The sequence below is a fragment of the Rhinolophus sinicus genome, chromosome 2, assembly GCF_057876585.1.
Source record: "Rhinolophus sinicus isolate RSI-liver-muscle chromosome 2, RSI-T2T, whole genome shotgun sequence".
NCBI lineage: Eukaryota > Metazoa > Chordata > Mammalia > Chiroptera > Rhinolophidae > Rhinolophus > Rhinolophus sinicus.
Genome location: NC_142502.1, coordinates 111,633,193 through 111,650,598, shown reverse-complemented (window position 1 = coordinate 111,650,598; position 17,406 = coordinate 111,633,193).

Genomic DNA, 17,406 nt, shown 5'->3' with positions numbered 1-17,406 from the left:
CTTGAATTTTCTTTTCTACTAAGTCCAACTCCTGACAAGCCTGAGGGGTTAAAGTACGGGGACTATCCAATTGAGAAGGACCCCGTAAAAGACTAAACAAATTATTCAGCGCATAAGTTGGGATTCCCAGAGTGGGACGTAACCAATTAATATCTCCCAACAATTTTTGTAAATCATTTAAAGTGGAAATTTGATCTCTTCTGATCTGTACCTTTTGAGGTTTAATCGTCTGTCTATCCAAGATAGCTCCCAAATATTTGATGGGAGTTGTAGTTTGAATTTTATCAGGAGCAATGCAGAGTCCTGCCATCTCACGTTGCTCTTGCAACAGTTTGAAACAATCTGCAAGGACTTCTGGAGAAGACGCAGCACAGAGAATGTCATCCATATAATGAATGATATAACAGGCTGGAAATTTCTCTCTGACCGGAGCAACAGCTCTAGCCACATAAAATTGACAAATGGTAGGGCTAGTTAGCATTCCCTGAGGGAGTACTTTCCACTGATACCTCTTGATTGGCTCTTTATTATTTAAAGGTGGTATTGAAAATGCAAATTTAGGGCAATCCTCAGGATGTAAAGGAATTGAATAAAAGCAATCTTGTAGGTCTATGACCACCAATGGCCAATTCTTTGGAATCATGGATGGCTGAGGAAGGCCAGGTTGAAGTGGACCCATGGGTTCAATTAAAGAATTAACTACTCTTAAATCTGTGAGCATTCTCCATTTTCCTGATCTTTTCTTTATAACAAATACTGAGGAATTCCACGGACTAGTGGAAGACTCTATATGATCTTGTTCTAATTGAATCTGTACCATTTCCATTAATGCCTCTAATTTCTCCTTAGAAAGGGGCCACTGTTCAATCCAAGGAGGCTTATTATCTATCCATTTAAGAGCTAAAGGAGTTTTTAGCTCAGCGACAGCGGCCCCTAACAAAAAGGCTGTTGATCTTGTGAATGAAATCCTATCCCTTCTCTGCCCACCTGTAATGCAGGTTGGAGAGGTTGGGTAATGCCCTGATTAAATTTGCCTAAACCTTGTCCTGGTATCTAGATACCCCATCTGTTTCATCATTTGCTGACTTTGAGGGCTATACTGTCCTGGGGGAATAACAATTTTTGCTCTCCATTGAGAAAGTAAATCTCTACCCCATAAACTTATTGGAATATCAGCAACATATGGCTGCAAAAATCCTTTTTGTCCTTCTGGCCCAAGGCAAGGAAGGATATGGGTGCTTTGAAGCAATTTTGAAATTTCTCCTACTCCAACAACATTTGTGTCAGCTTGTTGGGTAGGCCAATTTGCAGGCCAATCTTGAGAGCAAATGATGGAGACGTCTGCACCTGTATCCATAAGTCCTAAAAATTGTCTGTCTTGAAGGCTAATGTGGCATAAAGGACGAATGCTAGAAATTTTCTCTGCCAGGAATGTTCCTGCTAAACCTGTACTTCCAAATCCTCCTGTTCTTTTTTGAGTTCCTCGTAAATTGGGTGGAATATATGGAATTAAGAGAAGCTGAGCAACTTTTTCTCCCTTTTTTGCTGACCATGGAACTGAAGAAGACATAACAATTTGAATTTCTCCTTTAAAATCTGGGTCTATTATTCCGGTGTGGACAGTAACTCCTTTTGATGTTAAGCTGGAACGACCAAGGAGGAGTCCAACCGTATTCTTGGGAATTGGTCCAACAATGCCTGTAGGCACCCGGAGAGGTGTTTCTCCTGGGAGTAATAAAATATTCTGAGCAGCACAAACATCTACTGCAGCACTTTCTTCAGTGGCAGAAGTTAATTGCTCAATGGATAGTTTTGAGGGGGCGGCACCGTGTGATAATTCTGTGGTGCCGCTAGGTTGGCAAACATCCCCAGTTGAGGGATTGTCTGACCCACAAATGCCCCGGTTGTTGTCTGGGCCTGGGGCTGGCCCAGCTTCCCGTTTCCCTGAAGCAGAGTGCCGTCTTCATGATATTTAGATCTGCAAGCGGAGGCCCAATGATTTCCTTTCTGACAGCGTGGACACAATCCAGGCTGTTTTGCACCTTGAAAAGGTGTGGGCTGAGGAGGTTGAGGGTTGTTTTTACTTTTAACCCTGCAATCTCTTTTAGTATGTCCTGTTTTTCCACAATTATGGCAAGTGCCAGAAAACATCTCTTTTTTGAAAAGCACCGGTAATTGCATTAGCCAAGAGTGCTGCCTTATGATCCTCAGTCCCTACCTCTTGGCACAAGCGCAAATACCCCATTGCATCTGTCTTTCCTTTTTGTGCCCCTATGGCTCTTTGACAATCCTTATTAGCATTCTCATATGCCATAATCTGAAGGATCACATCTGCAGCTACAGGATCAGTAATTTGTTTTTTAATGGCTTCCTGGAGTCGAGCCAGGAAATCAGAATAAGGCTCCTGAGATCCTTGAAGAACTTTCTGAAAGGAGGAATGAGTCTTTCCTTCAACTTCAATCTTTTCCCATGCAGCAAGGCAAATTTGTTTAAGTTGCTCTATAGCAACTCCTTGCATATCTAATTGATTACGGGTTGGTGCCCAATGGCCTTTGCCAACAAGCTGATCAGCAGTAATATTGATGTTAAGAGCTTGGTTTTGTCTTTCTTTATTCTCAGCCCCTTCAATCCACCAAGTTTTTAAACTGCAAGAATTGTGCAGGAGTAAGGCAAGTTTGAGCTAAGGCCTGCCAGTCTGTTGGAATCATTCTGTGGCCATCAGCAATACCTCTAACGAGGCCAACAGTATAGGGAGAAGTAGTCCCAAACTGTAACACTGCCTGTTTTAACTCTTTCAGCAATTTAAGAGGAAAAGGCTCATACACTGCCTCATGGATTCCATCTGGGTTATTTTGGCCAGGAGCTTCAATTTGTCTGAAAATCACTGGAAAATTAAGAGCATCCACATCTCCAGCCATTTTTGCCTGATGTGTACCCTGCTCTAATGCTGACAATTTGAAGCTGAATTGTTTAGCTGTTATTGCTGGAGGCTTTTGAGCAAACGGATTGTTCTCAATAAATGGATTATTGGCATTACAGCAAGTCTTAGGCTGTTGCCACATCTGATTAGCACATGGAGGTGGTGGAGGCCAGAAAGGAGGGGGAAACTCCTCCTGGAAACATTCCTCGAGATCAGGATAAAGAGTTCGAGGAACTATAGTGGAATTAGACTCTGACCCCTCATCTTCTCTTTCTTTTTTAGTTCTCTTTGGCGAATCTCTCTTACCTTCCCTATCTTCCCTTTCCTCTTCAGAGTCTGTCTGTAGTGGTTCTAGAACTGACCGAACTAGTTCAAAAGTCTCCCAGATCGAACTTGAAAACGAAGTTCCGTTGGCATGGAGATCACGGAGATCTTGACCAACTGCTTCCCATTTATCTAAGTCTAAAGTTCCCAGGGTAGGAAACCAAGAGCAATGGACCTCAATTACTTTGAGAAGTTCTTCCAACCTCTTTTCTGAGGCCCTATGTTGTCCTTTTTTAAGCAACTGCTTCAGCAGGCAAATATAAGGTCTGTACTTGCTTTCTGAATTTCCCATTTTTTTTTTTTTCTTTCCCACAAGAAGGATACGAGAAGGAAAAGAAGAAACTTTCACTCAATATCCACTCTGATGCTCGGCCGGCCGTTCCGCTCGCGGGAACTTAGCACCTGTCTTGGCTAAGGCTCAACCGTATAAATCCCGGTCCAGGTTGGGGAAACCCCCAAGTCGCCGTTATGCCATATGACAGAGTGACGGAACCGCGGTGACGAGCCCACTCAAGCCCCGTAATCACGAAGATCGTGGGACCATAACCATACACACACACTCCCACGCACTGTCACTCAAAGATAGATTGAAAAGTATTTCATTACTTCCTCTGAATAACCTTGGTTTAATACTCTGAGTCCATAAAACTACCCCCTTACAGGCAGCTGTCGCGCGACGGATGCTCAGAGGCCCCTCAACCGTATCTTCAGACCATACAACTCTTAGTTGTTCTTCTCTCCTCGGGCCCCACGTTAGGCGCCAGATGTTGCGTCCTGCACAACACAAGCAGTGGGAAAGCGAGGGAGGCGGCAGGGGCTAAATTCTATTATAGAAATAAAGAGACCAGAGACACTGAATGCAGAGAAACCACAGAGGACCAAGGGACTCACAGCCTCAAGAGACTGGAGCCTCGAATCGGGGTCGTCGTGGGTACTTCTTGCTTTTCTACAATAGGCATCACATGATTCTGGGCAGGGTCTGTAAAACTCTTACACCACTAATACAATTAGCATGTTCCCAATATCCAATCATATTGTCCCAAAGCAACCTGTGCATGCTGTCCCCACGTGAACAAGGTGCGGTGTATACAATCCCTGGGGGAGCAGGCCTCTCATGGCAATCATCCCATGAGCCAAGCGGGGAGTGAGATGGTTTCACTCAATTAATCATTCCTTAGCACAATAGAGTGCTGGTCACTTGAAGCAGGAGTCAGCAGCTCCCAGGAAACATTGGAGGAGGGGCATCCCTCCTAGTTTCAAAGGCTAACTCATGGGGGTCCCTGGGGTCCCGTCTGGCTTAAGTCGTCCCTCCCTTGAGGAAACTTACTCGTCTTTGACCGCAGACCCAGCATACTGGGACCAAGAGAGGAGACCTATAAAACTCAACCCTTAAGAGGGACAACCCGCAACCCTCTTTCCCTAAGGAAAGGATGGTAGGGACAAGCGGCTAGGCTGCTGTGTGACAACACCTCCCCCTTTTTGTTTTTGTAATGTGAGAAAAACAGACCGTGCCGTTTCTTCATTCAATGCCTTTCGGAGGGAGGCATGTCCGCATCCGAAGACTAAACAAAACGAACAGAATACAATAATCAGTGTTACAATAACACCAATAAACCCACCACCCAGGTTTTTTATCCATTTAACCGGATTCAAGGAGGACAATCCATCCGAAGCAGCTGACAAAACATCTTCCCCAGGTAAAAGTTGAAGCTTAGCACTAGACATTTGATCAACCTCTTGTTGTAATTGTACAATATTTACAGTGAGATTAGGCATGTGCCCCAAAAGATGAGCACGAACATCATTCCAAGGAGTACGAGTTTGATTATCATCAAAAGGGGTTACACAATAAGTGGTTACATTCCAATCACATTTAAGAGAAATCATAGTACGTAAATTTTCTAACTGATCACCAAGAGAAACTACTGTTGTTTCTAAATCTACTAATCTGACATTAATTTCTTCATCTATCTTAACCTGTCGATTCCAAGTTTTACTAGCATTTTCATGCCATTGTTGTACAAATTCAGTAGTTTGAACAGTTTGGTGTAATGCGACACCAGAAACAGCAGCAACCGTGGTTACAGCAATTTTTCCCATTAGAACAGCAATTAACAATCCAATAAACCTTTTTGCTCGATGAACAACCTTATGAAGCAATTGAAGAACAATATGAACAGTAGGCGATCCCTCCCACACTCTAGGGGCTCGGACAGGAATCCATAGACCCCGTCTTTTTCTTAAAATCATAATTTTATCTTCTGAGGAATTATAAATGGAGGAATCGATACAAGTATACAAACGACAATGAAAACATTCAACAAGGCTAAGGGAATTTTCTATAGTAAATTTTCCAATCAGGAAAACATAAGGCAATTTAAGGCAAGCTTGTAAATTAAGCTTTTGAGATTTTTCAAAATTAAAGGTGTACCGTTTATTATTATCTTTGGTCAAATTTCCATTCCAAATGCCAATAGGCGCTAAAGCCAAGGCCACCTTCCACAAGGTCTTTTGCACTGGACCCCTAATGGGAGTAATCATTTTTAACTGAGGTGGGGCCAGAACTTTATCTATCCAATAAATGGACAGATCATAAGGAAATTTAACTATTTTTGGAAATCTTCCTAACACTAATTTGTCTTTAAGAGATTGGGGCTCAGAGCACCTTCCTGAAGAGCAGGTGTGCATAGCGATCCCAAAAGGTCCCCAATCAACAATTGTACCTATGGAATTTCGAGCTAGCACTCTATCAAAACTTCCTCTACATTCTTCCCAATGAATACGGGAACTATTGGCTGCCCACTTTTCTTGAGGACAAGTAGAAATGGGAGGAGGATACAGATGGGTACTCAACCCTTCAGTCTGAAATCCTTTTCCTGAAAGCATGAACAAGTCCCTATAGGACTCAGTCCCTTCACCCTTAGGGGTGACCCACACTTGATCCTTTACCGGAACACAAGGAGGGACAGGACCAATGCAAAGAGGAGGATAAACAAATCCCAAGGCAGTTGTTTTGGTGAGATTAAATTCTCTGCCTTCTTCATCAGGAAATTCTGGACCTCTCTGATCCTCTGGTCCTGGGAACCAGGAGCTATCATTTATATAAATCAGAGGAGGCGCATCATTCCAAGTTACAGGTGTCAGCAATGGAGGATTGGGACCATAAGCCCAATATGTGAAGTTTTCTGCTTTAACACCCATGGGAAGGAAACTTACAGCCGTGAGAATAGCCATCGTGGAGATAAGCATGTTGGAGGCTGTTCTCGGCATTCCTAACACTATAAGATTTCTCTCTGCCTCTCGGGACAATTTCTTAATCTGCTTCCAAGTAGGCAGCGGGTTGCGTCGGGGAGGAGCTCGAAGAATCCGGATGCGTGGAACCCTCGGCTGCGATGTCTCAGATGATGAAGACGCCTCACTGGGAGGAGGTGCCGGCGGCGGATACGGCTGGCCTGATGGACATCTCGGCTGCGGAACCACCACAGGGGCCGCGAGGAGCTGGGGAGGTCGGAGCCTGATGGCGGGGGCCCATGAAGCGATTCATCCACCGGTAGGGGTCGCTCGGTGCCACGTATCGGTAGGTCGCGTACACCTGGGTCATCGTTGGAGATCCCATCCGGCGAGTGATGATCACATTCGGCGGAGGAACAGCATCCGAGGTTTGGACCAGCGTGCTGATTGCCATGTTCTGCGAGGGATCGGACTCCATGATAAGGCTTAATGCACCGGCTTGGCACCCACAGAGGACGTTCTTTTGATCCTGGAGAAATACAAGCATAACCTCGTCCCCATGTTAACAGAGTCCCTAAATGCCATTGATTGGTCTGGATATCCTTCCACCAAATGGGCACATCTTCCAAAGCCTTAGGGCTATGGAGATTATTAAAATGTCTTTCTGCAGCTGTGTGTCCAAGATGAGGCTCCATATTATTAGAGCCAGAAAAATTTTAAAAATTCAAAGTGAACATAGCTTTGGCTAATTGCACCTGCGGAGGATCCTTGTCTCCCCCTTTTTGTTTTTGTAATTGTTTCTTTAAAGTACAATTAGCTCGCTCCACAATGGCTTGACCTTTAGGATTATAAGGAATTCCAGTGGTATGGTGAATATTCCACTGTTCACAAAATTTGGTAAATTTATTGCTAGTATAAGCAGGGCCGTTATCTGTTTTAATGGCTTTGGGAAGTCCCATAACAGAAAAACAAATTAACAAGTGCCTGCAAGCGTGTCCTGCAGTTTCACCACTCTGAACGGTTGTAGTGATATATCCAGAAGATGTGTCAATTGTGACATGTACAAATGACAATTTCCCAAATGAAGGAACATGGGTTACATCCATCTGCCAAATATCATTGGGTACTAAACCTCGGGGATTAACCCCTTCTGGGCATTCTTGAGGAGCAGTAAGAATCTGGCAAGTTGGGCAAGTTTGAACAATATGCTTGGCCTGTTTACAGGTAATTGGGAACCGAGCCCGAAGACCTGCAGCATTGGCATGAGTCAAAGAATGGAATATTGGTTGCCTCGGTAACTAATACATTAGCAACCAAAGAATCAGCAATGGCATTGCCACGCGTCAAAGGTCCCGGGAGGGGAGTATGAGCGCGTATATGAGTGATGAAAAATGGATGTTGTCTATTTCTAACTACTTGTTGGAGTTGGTTAAAAAGAAACTGGAGAGACGGATTAGAGTTGTTAGACAGAAGTGCCGTCTCTATGTTTTGTACTGTATGTACAACATAAGCAGAATCAGAGACAATATTCAAAGGCTCACCACACTCCCGCAGAGCAGTTAAAACTGCAACTAATTCTGCTTTCTGGGCTGAGGTACAATTAGTCTGAATAACCTGTTGGTCAACTTCACTAACAATAGCAGCTTTGCCATTACTGGACCCATCAGTAAAAACTGTCCTCCCTTGGGAAATAGGAACTGAACTTAACCTTTTCGGGAGAATCCAACTAGTTTTTAATAGAAACTGAAACAATTTATGTTTAGGATAATGGTTATCAATTATGCCGAAATATCCACAAACAGCAATTTGCCAAACTTCAGAATGGATATTTAAATGATTTATTTGCTGTTTTTTAAAGGGAACTATTATCTTATTGGCTTCTATTCCATTTAAATGAAGAACTCTGGTTCGAGCTCGAGAAACAAGTTCTGAAATTAACTCTAAGTATGTCGGAAGAGATTTAACAAAATTATTAGGCAGAAACAACCACTCCACAAGGTCGTTTTGTTGGACAATAAGTGCGGTTGGTGAATGAGGAGTGGGAAAAATTAAAATTTGTAAGGGTTGAGAGGGATCTATGCGCTGAACCTGAGCTGCTTGAATTTTCTTTTCTACTAAGTCCAACTCCTGACAAGCCTGAGGGGTTAAAGTACGGGGACTATCCAATTGAGAAGGACCCCGTAAAAGACTAAACAAATTATTCAGCGCATAAGTTGGGATTCCCAGAGTGGGACGTAACCAATTAATATCTCCCAACAATTTTTGTAAATCATTTAAAGTGGAAATTTGATCTCTTCTGATCTGTACCTTTTGAGGTTTAATCGTCTGTCTATCCAAGATAGCTCCCAAATATTTGATGGGAGTTGTAGTTTGAATTTTATCAGGAGCAATGCAGAGTCCTGCCATCTCACGTTGCTCTTGCAACAGTTTGAAACAATCTGCAAGGACTTCTGGAGAAGACGCAGCACAGAGAATGTCATCCATATAATGAATGATATAACAGGCTGGAAATTTCTCTCTGACCGGAGCAACAGCTCTAGCCACATAAAATTGACAAATGGTAGGGCTAGTTAGCATTCCCTGAGGGAGTACTTTCCACTGATACCTCTTGATTGGCTCTTTATTATTTAAAGGTGGTATTGAAAATGCAAATTTAGGGCAATCCTCAGGATGTAAAGGAATTGAATAAAAGCAATCTTGTAGGTCTATGACCACCAATGGCCAATTCTTTGGAATCATGGATGGCTGAGGAAGGCCAGGTTGAAGTGGACCCATGGGTTCAATTAAAGAATTAACTACTCTTAAATCTGTGAGCATTCTCCATTTTCCTGATCTTTTCTTTATAACAAATACTGAGGAATTCCACGGACTAGTGGAAGACTCTATATGATCTTGTTCTAATTGAATCTGTACCATTTCCATTAATGCCTCTAATTTCTCCTTAGAAAGGGGCCACTGTTCAATCCAAGGAGGCTTATTATCTATCCATTTAAGAGCTAAAGGAGTTTTTAGCTCAGCGACAGCGGCCCCTAACAAAAAGGCTGTTGATCTTGTGAATGAAATCCTATCCCTTCTCTGCCCACCTGTAATGCAGGTTGGAGAGGTTGGGTAATGCCCTGATTAAATTTGCCTAAACCTTGTCCTGGTATCTAGATACCCCATCTGTTTCATCATTTGCTGACTTTGAGGGCTATACTGTCCTGGGGGAATAACAATTTTTGCTCTCCATTGAGAAAGTAAATCTCTACCCCATAAACTTATTGGAATATCAGCAACATATGGCTGCAAAAATCCTTTTTGTCCTTCTGGCCCAAGGCAAGGAAGGATATGGGTGCTTTGAAGCAATTTTGAAATTTCTCCTACTCCAACAACATTTGTGTCAGCTTGTTGGGTAGGCCAATTTGCAGGCCAATCTTGAGAGCAAATGATGGAGACGTCTGCACCTGTATCCATAAGTCCTAAAAATTGTCTGTCTTGAAGGCTAATGTGGCATAAAGGACGAATGCTAGAAATTTTCTCTGCCAGGAATGTTCCTGCTAAACCTGTACTTCCAAATCCTCCTGTTCTTTTTTGAGTTCCTCGTAAATTGGGTGGAATATATGGAATTAAGAGAAGCTGAGCAACTTTTTCTCCCTTTTTTGCTGACCATGGAACTGAAGAAGACATAACAATTTGAATTTCTCCTTTAAAATCTGGGTCTATTATTCCGGTGTGGACAGTAACTCCTTTTGATGTTAAGCTGGAACGACCAAGGAGGAGTCCAACCGTATTCTTGGGAATTGGTCCAACAATGCCTGTAGGCACCCGGAGAGGTGTTTCTCCTGGGAGTAATAAAATATTCTGAGCAGCACAAACATCTACTGCAGCACTTTCTTCAGTGGCAGAAGTTAATTGCTCAATGGATAGTTTTGAGGGGGCGGCACCGTGTGATAATTCTGTGGTGCCGCTAGGTTGGCAAACATCCCCAGTTGAGGGATTGTCTGACCCACAAATGCCCCGGTTGTTGTCTGGGCCTGGGGCTGGCCCAGCTTCCCGTTTCCCTGAAGCAGAGTGCCGTCTTCATGATATTTAGATCTGCAAGCGGAGGCCCAATGATTTCCTTTCTGACAGCGTGGACACAATCCAGGCTGTTTTGCACCTTGAAAAGGTGTGGGCTGAGGAGGTTGAGGGTTGTTTTTACTTTTAACCCTGCAATCTCTTTTAGTATGTCCTGTTTTTCCACAATTATGGCAAGTGCCAGAAAACATCTCTTTTTTGAAAAGCACCGGTAATTGCATTAGCCAAGAGTGCTGCCTTATGATCCTCAGTCCCTACCTCTTGGCACAAGCGCAAATACCCCATTGCATCTGTCTTTCCTTTTTGTGCCCCTATGGCTCTTTGACAATCCTTATTAGCATTCTCATATGCCATAATCTGAAGGATCACATCTGCAGCTACAGGATCAGTAATTTGTTTTTTAATGGCTTCCTGGAGTCGAGCCAGGAAATCAGAATAAGGCTCCTGAGATCCTTGAAGAACTTTCTGAAAGGAGGAATGAGTCTTTCCTTCAACTTCAATCTTTTCCCATGCAGCAAGGCAAATTTGTTTAAGTTGCTCTATAGCAACTCCTTGCATATCTAATTGATTACGGGTTGGTGCCCAATGGCCTTTGCCAACAAGCTGATCAGCAGTAATATTGATGTTAAGAGCTTGGTTTTGTCTTTCTTTATTCTCAGCCCCTTCAATCCACCAAGTTTTTAAACTGCAAGAATTGTGCAGGAGTAAGGCAAGTTTGAGCTAAGGCCTGCCAGTCTGTTGGAATCATTCTGTGGCCATCAGCAATACCTCTAACGAGGCCAACAGTATAGGGAGAAGTAGTCCCAAACTGTAACACTGCCTGTTTTAACTCTTTCAGCAATTTAAGAGGAAAAGGCTCATACACTGCCTCATGGATTCCATCTGGGTTATTTTGGCCAGGAGCTTCAATTTGTCTGAAAATCACTGGAAAATTAAGAGCATCCACATCTCCAGCCATTTTTGCCTGATGTGTACCCTGCTCTAATGCTGACAATTTGAAGCTGAATTGTTTAGCTGTTATTGCTGGAGGCTTTTGAGCAAACGGATTGTTCTCAATAAATGGATTATTGGCATTACAGCAAGTCTTAGGCTGTTGCCACATCTGATTAGCACATGGAGGTGGTGGAGGCCAGAAAGGAGGGGGAAACTCCTCCTGGAAACATTCCTCGAGATCAGGATAAAGAGTTCGAGGAACTATAGTGGAATTAGACTCTGACCCCTCATCTTCTCTTTCTTTTTTAGTTCTCTTTGGCGAATCTCTCTTACCTTCCCTATCTTCCCTTTCCTCTTCAGAGTCTGTCTGTAGTGGTTCTAGAACTGACCGAACTAGTTCAAAAGTCTCCCAGATCGAACTTGAAAACGAAGTTCCGTTGGCATGGAGATCACGGAGATCTTGACCAACTGCTTCCCATTTATCTAAAGTTCCCAGGGTAGGAAACCAAGAGCAATGGACCTCAATTACTTTGAGAAGTTCTTCCAACCTCTTTTCTGAGGCCCTATGTTGTCCTTTTTTAAGCAACTGCTTCAGCAGGCAAATATAAGGTCTGTACTTGCTTTCTGAATTTCCCATTTTTTTTTTTTTTCTTTCCCACAAGAAGGATACGAGAAGGAAAAGAAGAAACTTTCACTCAATATCCACTCTGATGCTCGGCCGGCCGTTCCGCTCGCGGGAACTTAGCACCTGTCTTGGCTAAGGCTCAACCGTATAAATCCCGGTCCAGGTTGGGGAAACCCCCAAGTCGCCGTTATGCCATATGACAGAGTGACGGAACCGCGGTGACGAGCCCACTCAAGCCCCGTAATCACGAAGATCGTGGGACCATAACCATACACACACACTCCCACGCACTGTCACTCAAAGATAGATTGAAAAGTATTTCATTACTTCCTCTGAATAACCTTGGTTTAATACTCTGAGTCCATAAAACTACCCCCTTACAGGCAGCTGTCGCGCGACGGATGCTCAGAGGCCCCTCAACCGTATCTTCAGACCATACAACTCTTAGTTGTTCTTCTCTCCTCGGGCCCCACGTTAGGCGCCAGATGTTGCGTCCTGCACAACACAAGCAGTGGGAAAGCGAGGGAGGCGGCAGGGGCTAAATTCTATTATAGAAATAAAGAGACCAGAGACACTGAATGCAGAGAAACCACAGAGGACCAAGGGACTCACAGCCTCAAGAGACTGGAGCCTCGAATCGGGGTCGTCGTGGGTACTTCTTGCTTTTCTACAATAGGCATCACATGATTCTGGGCAGGGTCTGTAAAACTCTTACACCACTAATACAATTAGCATGTTCCCAATATCCAATCATATTGTCCCAAAGCAACCTGTGCATGCTGTCCCCACGTGAACAAGGTGCGGTGTATACAATCCCTGGGGGAGCAGGCCTCTCATGGCAATCATCCCATGAGCCAAGCGGGGAGTGAGATGGTTTCACTCAATTAATCATTCCTTAGCACAATAGAGTGCTGGTCACTTGAAGCAGGAGTCAGCAGCTCCCAGGAAACATTGGAGGAGGGGCATCCCTCCTAGTTTCAAAGGCTAACTCATGGGGGTCCCTGGGGTCCCGTCTGGCTTAAGTCGTCCCTCCCTTGAGGAAACTTACTCGTCTTTGACCGCAGACCCAGCATACTGGGACCAAGAGAGGAGACCTATAAAACTCAACCCTTAAGAGGGACAACCCGCAACCCTCTTTCCCTAAGGAAAGGATGGTAGGGACAAGCGGCTAGGCTGCTGTGTGACAACACCTCCCCCTTTTTGTTTTTGTAATGTGAGAAAAACAGACCGTGCCGTTTCTTCATTCAATGCCTTTCGGAGGGAGGCATGTCCGCATCCGAAGACTAAACAAAACGAACAGAATACAATAATCAGTGTTACAATAACACCAATAAACCCACCACCCAGGTTTTTTATCCATTTAACCGGATTCAAGGAGGACAATCCATCCGAAGCAGCTGACAAAACATCTTCCCCAGGTAAAAGTTGAAGCTTAGCACTAGACATTTGATCAACCTCTTGTTGTAATTGTACAATATTTACAGTGAGATTAGGCATGTGCCCCAAAAGATGAGCACGAACATCATTCCAAGGAGTACGAGTTTGATTATCATCAAAAGGGGTTACACAATAAGTGGTTACATTCCAATCACATTTAAGAGAAATCATAGTACGTAAATTTTCTAACTGATCACCAAGAGAAACTACTGTTGTTTCTAAATCTACTAATCTGACATTAATTTCTTCATCTATCTTAACCTGTCGATTCCAAGTTTTACTAGCATTTTCATGCCATTGTTGTACAAATTCAGTAGTTTGAACAGTTTGGTGTAATGCGACACCAGAAACAGCAGCAACCGTGGTTACAGCAATTTTTCCCATTAGAGCAGCAATTAACAATCCAATAAACCTTTTTGCTCGATGAACAACCTTATGAAGCAATTGAAGAACAATATGAACAGTAGGCGATCCCTCCCACACTCTAGGGGCTCGGACAGGAATCCATAGACCCCGTCTTTTTCTTAAAATCATAATTTTATCTTCTGAGGAATTATAAATGGAGGAATCGATACAAGTATACAAACGACAATGAAAACATTCAACAAGGCTAAGGGAATTTTCTATAGTAAATTTTCCAATCAGGAAAACATAAGGCAATTTAAGGCAAGCTTGTAAATTAAGCTTTTGAGATTTTTCAAAATTAAAGGTGTACCGTTTATTATTATCTTTGGTCAAATTTCCATTCCAAATGCCAATAGGCGCTAAAGCCAAGGCCACCTTCCACAAGGTCTTTTGCACTGGACCCCTAATGGGAGTAATCATTTTTAACTGAGGTGGGGCCAGAACTTTATCTATCCAATAAATGGACAGATCATAAGGAAATTTAACTATTTTTGGAAATCTTCCTAACACTAATTTGTCTTTAAGAGATTGGGGCTCAGAGCACCTTCCTGAAGAGCAGGTGTGCATAGCGATCCCAAAAGGTCCCCAATCAACAATTGTACCTATGGAATTTCGAGCTAGCACTCTATCAAAACTTCCTCTACATTCTTCCCAATGAATACGGGAACTATTGGCTGCCCACTTTTCTTGAGGACAAGTAGAAATGGGAGGAGGATACAGATGGGTACTCAACCCTTCAGTCTGAAATCCTTTTCCTGAAAGCATGAACAAGTCCCTATAGGACTCAGTCCCTTCACCCTTAGGGGTGACCCACACTTGATCCTTTACCGGAACACAAGGAGGGACAGGACCAATGCAAAGAGGAGGATAAACAAATCCCAAGGCAGTTGTTTTGGTGAGATTAAATTCTCTGCCTTCTTCATCAGGAAATTCTGGACCTCTCTGATCCTCTGGTCCTGGGAACCAGGAGCTATCATTTATATAAATCAGAGGAGGCGCATCATTCCAAGTTACAGGTGTCAGCAATGGAGGATTGGGACCATAAGCCCAATATGTGAAGTTTTCTGCTTTAACACCCATGGGAAGGAAACTTACAGCCGTGAGAATAGCCATCGTGGAGATAAGCATGTTGGAGGCTGTTCTCGGCATTCCTAACACTATAAGATTTCTCTCTGCCTCTCGGGACAATTTCTTAATCTGCTTCCAAGTAGGCAGCGGGTTGCGTCGGGGAGGAGCTCGAAGAATCCGGATGCGTGGAACCCTCGGCTGCGATGTCTCAGATGATGAAGACGCCTCACTGGGAGGAGGTGCCGGCGGCGGATACGGCTGGCCTGATGGACATCTCGGCTGCGGAACCACCACAGGGGCCGCGAGGAGCTGGGGAGGTCGGAGCCTGATGGCGGGGGCCCATGAAGCGATTCATCCACCGGTAGGGGTCGCTCGGTGCCACGTATCGGTAGGTCGCGTACACCTGGGTCATCGTTGGAGATCCCATCCGGCGAGTGATGATCACATTCGGCGGAGGAACAGCATCCGAGGTTTGGACCAGCGTGCTGATTGCCATGTTCTGCGAGGGATCGGACTCCATGATAAGGCTTAATGCACCGGCTTGGCACCCACAGAGGACGTTCTTTTGATCCTGGAGAAATACAAGCATAACCTCGTCCCCATGTTAACAGAGTCCCTAAATGCCATTGATTGGTCTGGATATCCTTCCACCAAATGGGCACATCTTCCAAAGCCTTAGGGCTATGGAGATTATTAAAATGTCTTTCTGCAGCTGTGTGTCCAAGATGAGGCTCCATATTATTAGAGCCAGAAAAATTTTAAAAATTCAAAGTGAACATAGCTTTGGCTAATTGCACCTGCGGAGGATCCTTGTCTCCCCCTTTTTGTTTTTGTAATTGTTTCTTTAAAGTACAATTAGCTCGCTCCACAATGGCTTGACCTTTAGGATTATAAGGAATTCCAGTGGTATGGTGAATATTCCACTGTTCACAAAATTTGGTAAATTTATTGCTAGTATAAGCAGGGCCGTTATCTGTTTTAATGGCTTTGGGAAGTCCCATAACAGAAAAACAAATTAACAAGTGCCTGCAAGCGTGTCCTGCAGTTTCACCACTCTGAACGGTTGTAGTGATATATCCAGAAGATGTGTCAATTGTGACATGTACAAATGACAATTTCCCAAATGAAGGAACATGGGTTACATCCATCTGCCAAATATCATTGGGTACTAAACCTCGGGGATTAACCCCTTCTGGGCATTCTTGAGGAGCAGTAAGAATCTGGCAAGTTGGGCAAGTTTGAACAATATGCTTGGCCTGTTTACAGGTAATTGGGAACCGAGCCCGAAGACCTGCAGCATTGGCATGAGTCAAAGAATGGAATATTGGTTGCCTCGGTAACTAATACATTAGCAACCAAAGAATCAGCAATGGCATTGCCACGCGTCAAAGGTCCCGGGAGGGGAGTATGAGCGCGTATATGAGTGATGAAAAATGGATGTTGTCTATTTCTAACTACTTGTTGGAGTTGGTTAAAAAGAAACTGGAGAGACGGATTAGAGTTGTTAGACAGAAGTGCCGTCTCTATGTTTTGTACTGTATGTACAACATAAGCAGAATCAGAGACAATATTCAAAGGCTCACCACACTCCCGCAGAGCAGTTAAAACTGCAACTAATTCTGCTTTCTGGGCTGAGGTACAATTAGTCTGAATAACCTGTTGGTCAACTTCACTAACAATAGCAGCTTTGCCATTACTGGACCCATCAGTAAAAACTGTCCTCCCTTGGGAAATAGGAACTGAACTTAACCTTTTCGGGAGAATCCAACTAGTTTTTAATAGAAACTGAAACAATTTATGTTTAGGATAATGGTTATCAATTATGCCGAAATATCCACAAACAGCAATTTGCCAAACTTCAGAATGGATATTTAAATGATTTATTTGCTGTTTTTTAAAGGGAACTATTATCTTATTGGCTTCTATTCCATTTAAATGAAGAACTCTGGTTCGAGCTCGAGAAACAAGTTCTGAAATTAACTCTAAGTATGTCGGAAGAGATTTAACAAAATTATTAGGCAGAAACAACCACTCCACAAGGTCGTTTTGTTGGACAATAAGTGCGGTTGGTGAATGAGGAGTGGGAAAAATTAAAATTTGTAAGGGTTGAGAGGGATCTATGCGCTGAACCTGAGCTGCTTGAATTTTCTTTTCTACTAAGTCCAACTCCTGACAAGCCTGAGGGGTTAAAGTACGGGGACTATCCAATTGAGAAGGACCCCGTAAAAGACTAAACAAATTATTCAGCGCATAAGTTGGGATTCCCAGAGTGGGACGTAACCAATTAATATCTCCCAACAATTTTTGTAAATCATTTAAAGTGGAAATTTGATCTCTTCTGATCTGTACCTTTTGAGGTTTAATCGTCTGTCTATCCAAGATAGCTCCCAAATATTTGATGGGAGTT